Raw genomic sequence first — 6,000 nt, forward strand, 5'->3', positions numbered from 1 at the left:
GAATTTGGACTGAACTACAAAGTTGAAGGTTAACTTCATGAATATACATAGTATGCTAAGTTGAAAGCATAAAACAATGTATACACGGAGACAAATTAAAAAATATGTGCAAGAATAAGATTACAAGATAATGAAATACTAGAACAATATTTTTCATTTGTTGATAGAAACCATTGAAAGAGGAATGCCAATGAGGGTGGCTCAGTGGTGGAGCGTCTGCTTTGGCTCAGGATATGATCCAGGGTTCCTGGGATCAAGTCTTGCGTCAAGCTCCCCACAGGGGGCCTGCTTCTCTCTCTCTCTCTCTCTCTCTCTCTCTCTCTCTCTCTCTCTTTCTCTGTGTGTGTGTGTGTCTCTCATGAATAAATAAATAAAATCTTTCAAAAAAAAAAGAAACTATTGAAAGATTTGAAGCAAGAGAATATTTCACCTTAAAAGCCATCTACGAGCCCACAGCAAATATAATTCTCAATGGGGAAGCACTGGGAGCCTTTCCCCTAAGATCAGGAACAAGATAGGGATGTCCACTTTCACCACTGCTGTTCAACATAGTACTGGAAGTCCTCTCCTCAGCAATCAGACAACAAAAAGACATTAAAGGCATTCAAATTGGCAAAGAAGAAGTCAAACTCTCCCTCTTCGCCGATGACATGATACTCTACATAGAAAACCCAAAAGCCTCTACCCCAAGATTGCTAGAACTCATACAGCAATTTGGTAGCGTGGCAGGATACAAAATCAATGCCCAGAAATCAATGGCATTTCTATACACTAACAATGAGACTGAAGAAAGAGAAATTAAGGAGTCAATCCCATTTACAATTGCACCCAAAAGCATAAGATACCTAGGAATAAACCTAACCAAAGGATCTATACCCTAAAAACTATAGAACACTTCTGAAAGAAATTGAGGAAGACACAAAGAGATGGAAAAATATTCCATGCTCATGGATTGGCAGAATTAATATTGTGAAAATGTCAATGTTACCCAGGGCAATTTACACGTTTAATGCAATCCCTATCAAAATACCATGGACTTTCTTCAGAGAGTTGGAGCAAATTATTTTAAGATTTGTGTGGAATCAGAAAAGACCCCAAATAGCCAGGGGGAATTTTAAAAAAGAAAACCATATCTGGGGGCATCACAATGCCCGATTTCAGGTTGTACTACAAAGCTGTGGTCCTCAAGCCAGTGTGGTACTGGCACAAAAAGAGACACATAGATCAATGGAACAGAATAGAGAATCCAGAAGTGGACCCTCAACTTTATGGTCAACTAATATTTGACAAAGAAGGAAAGACTATCCACTGGAAAAAAGACAGTCTCTTCAATAAATGGTGCTGGGAAAATTGGACATCCACATGCAGAAGAATGAAACTGGACCATTCTCTTACACCATACACAAAGATAACTCAAAATGGATGAAAGATCTAAATGTGAGACAAGATTCCATCAAAATCCTAGAGGAGAACACAGGCAACACCCTTTTTGAACTTGGCCACAGCAACTTCTTGCAAGATACATCCATGAAGACAAGAGAAACAAAAGCAAAAATGAACTATTGGGACTTCATCAGATTACATAATAAGATTACATAATTCAATTGCTTCTCAGCCTTTTGGCTAAGATCAAGTGTAGTATCTGTTCTTATCAGTTTAATATCTGATACATCCTCTATCCGAGGACAACATATTAAATGGATTTTTGGAATTAGAAGATGGAATAGGAGCTTGCTCCATCCACTCCAAGCATCGAGCTGGTATTGCAGTACTTCCAGGAACGGTGCACCCACCTCAGGGGAAATAAAGGTTGCTTAAAAATAAAAATAAATAAAAAATAAAAGTTCACCTTCTAGGCAAAGGGAAGAAGGAAATTTTTGCTGATATCCAAATACACAAACCATTTGTTTAGAGCTGGGCTTTCTTCTTTATACATAATTAAATGGTTTAGCACATTATCTCTCTTCCACATTATACAATTCCACACTTTAAAAAATTGTTTTCTGGGGCACCCAGGTGTCTCAGTCAGTTAATTGTCTGCCTTCAGCTCAGGCCATAGTCTCAGGGTCTTGGGATCAAGCCCCATCTAGGGGTCCCCACTCAGCGGGTAGTATGCTTGGCCTTCTCTCTCTCCCCCCAACTCATGCTCTTCTCTCTTTTCTCAAATAAATAACTAAAATCTATTTTAAAAAAGAATAATTAAAAAATTATTTTCCTCTCATCTATAACTGAGACATCTTTGAAAACCAATCCTGTATCTTAATCACATTTGCCGCCTGTTCACTCAGCACAGCACTGTGACTATTGTAGGCACTCAGTGAAACAAAGGAGTGGCTGAATGGGTCACTGGTCAAGTGAATGTATTCCCACAGGTAGCTAGGTAGAGGAGAAATGGATGAACATAAAGTGTTGGAATACACTAATAAAGCGAATGAGCTACAAGGGTTGCTGGAGAGGAAGAGATAGGGGGATGTGCTAAGTGGGTAATGGGCATGAAGGAGGGCACTTGAAGTAATGAGCACCTGGTGTTTGTATGCAACTGATGAATCACTAAATTCTACCTCTGAAACTAAAAAAGAATAAAAATAAAAGAACATAGAAAAAAAAAAGAAAATGAGCTAGAAACACCATTTCAGTCAAATTGTTTAATGCTTCACAAATATTTTATGGGAAAGATATTCATACTTTTCCAAAGTCAAATAAATGAGGAGGAAACAGAATTTTGGTTATTCATTGGCACTTTAAGCAAAACTTGTTTAAAAGTAATTTTATATGTTCACCAAGCTCTAAGAGGAAAATTGTTGCCTCTGTCTTGCAAAACTAGCTGTCAGCAATCATCAAAAGGGTAAATACACATTATATCTGTTGTGAGTTCAACTGTGTCACAGAAAAAGATATGTTGAAGTCCCAAATCCTGGTATCTGTGAATGTGACCTTATCTGGAAGTAGGGTCTTTGCTTCGCTCTCTGCCTATGTCTCTGCCTCTCTCTGTGTGCCTCTCATGAATACATAAATAAAATTTTTAAATAATAATAATAATCTTTTCACTACTGGCCCAGTTTACCTAATTCATTCTTATTTGTCTTTTAAATTAGAACAAATAGGTGCACCTGGGTGGCTGTCAGTTAAGCGTCTAACTTTGGCTCAGGTCATGATCTCCGATCCTGGGGTGGAGCCCTGCGTCAGGCTCCATGCCCACTGTCGGGTCTGCTTGAGGCTCTCTCTTTTCCTCTGCCCCTCCCCTCACTTGTGCTCTCCCTTCTTCTCTCTCTCTCTCTCTCTCTCACACACACACACACACACACACACACATAAATAAATGATAAAAATCTTTTTAAAAAATAAAATAAGAACAAATAAATGAGCATATTCCAAATGATTGAATGGTGGAAGGAGAAGCCAAGAAATTTTCTTTTTGTTTTATATATTCCCACACAGTTTAATAATTAAATATCTTGTTCCATAACTTAAACAAAAATTAAGATGAGATATGGGGTCTAGTTTTCACATCTAGTCTTCTGCCATGTTTATAGCTTATCTCAAAAAAGAAGAATCTCTTCTTGCTGTTAAAATTCTCCAGGAGAATTTTCTCATATATTTCTCCTTTGGTCATAAGAAAAACAAAACGATTCATAATACAAATAAATAAATTCATGAGTCATTAATATTGCTGAACTTCAAGGTACATTTGGGGGAAAATGCTGATCTATAGATATTTATCTGTGCTAGTACCTCCTTCAAGGACTATTTGTTTAGTACTTAATACAAAGTAGAAGTATTCTTGTAGACCTTTCTTCTTAGTTATTTTAAAAATATAAAAGTAGTCATTGTTACTTAAATAACAGTATGAAAATATCTTTATGCTTTTCACTTAATATTCTCAGGCCCTTTTCTTATAACATTTAGGAATCAGAATTAATGAGATAATATTAAAATAAAGAATACTCAAGCCACTAAATGCTAAAGGTCTGCAAGGATTCAAGTTATTGTTGAACAAAGCTTGGCCTCAGAAAATCCATGCTAAGATCAAACGTGTGTTTAATCTGACAAAATGAAACTTGTCATGTCCAGTAAGTGATCTTTGATTACCCAAACTCTGTTAATATATAAGCCACACAAAAGATTTTCATCCTCACTACACTTGGATATCACTTGGCTCAGAAATTCTATCCCAAAGATACAAAGCAGCTGAATAGAAAATTAAATTGCCTTTTTAAAAAAGATTTTATTTATGTATTCATGAGAAACACACATAGAGAGAGAGAGAGGCAGACACACAGGCAAAGGGAGAAGCAGGCCCCATGCAGAGAGCCCGACATGGGACTCGACCCCAGGTCTCCAGGATCACGCCCTGGGCTGAAGGCAGGCATCAAACTGCTGAGCCACCCAGGGATCCCAAATTGCTTCTTGATATCAGGCATAAAAAAGAAAAGATTAAAAATAAAAGAGAATGCCTTTGCCAATTTGTGTAAAATCTTTTAAAATTTATAGTAAGACTCATAGATGAATACTATTAACTATGGTATCTTATTTTAACAAATTATTCATCACAGTATAATTTTCAAAAAGAAAATATATATTCATATATATACATATTTACTTTATATTCTCAAGCAAACATAAAGTGAACACATGTCAAAGATTTTATTTAACCCATTAACCACTAAGATGTTATAACTATTTCAAAAAACATCCAAAATGCTCAGATATTTACAGACAACTTAACAAAAACTATTAAGATAAGAAGGATAGGTTAGGTATAAAATTAAACAATATAAAATATGCCATAAAACCTTTGGGGTTATTTGTTCCACAAGACAGAAATTATTTGCATGTGTACCTGACAAAAATCAATAAGTAGCTTCACGGAGTGTGGAGCCTTTCATTTGTAGTAAATAATGAAATGAATTAAGTATATTTTCCCTGATAATCTTTAAGTGACCCTTGCCCCCAAGTTGTACTGAAAGAATGTGCAACCTCCTATTTTTGCCTTATTGCTGAGTTTCTGATGGTTTCCCCTCTCCAAAGATCATTCTTGACTTAAAAAAAAAGATAAGTGGCAGTCTCATTAGGTCTGTACTAATTGTTTTCATAAGTGCTAGGAGGGTTAATCGACCATGTAGGCCTCCTGGATTTTGTCTGCAAATCTTGAGCCTTCAGTATTAAGCAACTACCAAAGCCACATAATTACCTTCTGTCCAGCAACTTTCATGAGGAATCTTGGTTTAGACCTTTAAGACCCTCTAGGACCTACTATTTCACCTATAGTACCCACAAAGTTAAATGAATGTCTCTCATGTAAAAGTCCCCCAATTCTAGGGTCCTTGGCTTGCAAGGAAACGATCTTACTTATACTTGTGAGACTGAAGCCTTGTAAGTCAGGTACCAGGTCAGTTTCATAAAAGAACTTTGTACACATTGACTCCACCAATACTTCTCAATAGTGAACTTATCATGTCTGATTGAATGAGAATTAACTTCAAATATCATTTCTCCTTGATTACACAACCTGTCCAATTACATCCATTTTAAAAGAAAATAGCAGATTCTTATTAATCCATGCAATATTTGCCTTGAAAAGTATATAGATTTGATGAAAGTATGTGTTTGAACTCTAAGGAATCAGTGGGAGTCAAATATCATTTTTAAATGTTTTATTTGCATCCAAAGAAATAAAATCTACTAAATTAGATACAATATAAAGAGAATGAAAAAAAAAACTTTTCCTATATTTGTTAAAAACACAATATTTAAAATAACACTTACCATATTCCAAATAGACATTAAATGTCGTTAGACATTTTAATTTCCTCCTTGGTTTATTCAATTCTAGTAATTTTTATTCTGTTTGATCTTATGTCAAGCATTCTTCTTTCATGGAATATATTTGCTTCTAAACTAAAAAGAGTCCGGGATATCTTGGCTAATCCATTAGCACAATCTGAAAGTTGTCTAAGGAAGAACAGCTCAGAAAACTGATCCAAGAAGTATCAATGTTCA

At 35.7% G+C, this 6,000-nt stretch overlaps 1 non-coding gene across 1 annotated transcript; it reads left to right on the plus strand.

Moving 5' to 3' along the window:
- The first annotated feature begins 1,603 nt into the window (after window positions 1–1,603).
- LOC112917624 (U2 spliceosomal RNA) lies at window positions 1,604–1,794 on the plus strand. Its single transcript, XR_003234490.2, has one exon. It is a non-coding gene; the product is annotated as a U2 spliceosomal RNA (small nuclear RNA).
- The last annotated feature ends 4,206 nt before the right edge of the window (window positions 1,795–6,000 follow it).

This window comes from Vulpes vulpes, chromosome 8 (assembly GCF_048418805.1).
Source record: "Vulpes vulpes isolate BD-2025 chromosome 8, VulVul3, whole genome shotgun sequence".
Classification (NCBI taxonomy): Eukaryota; Metazoa; Chordata; class Mammalia; order Carnivora; family Canidae; genus Vulpes; species Vulpes vulpes.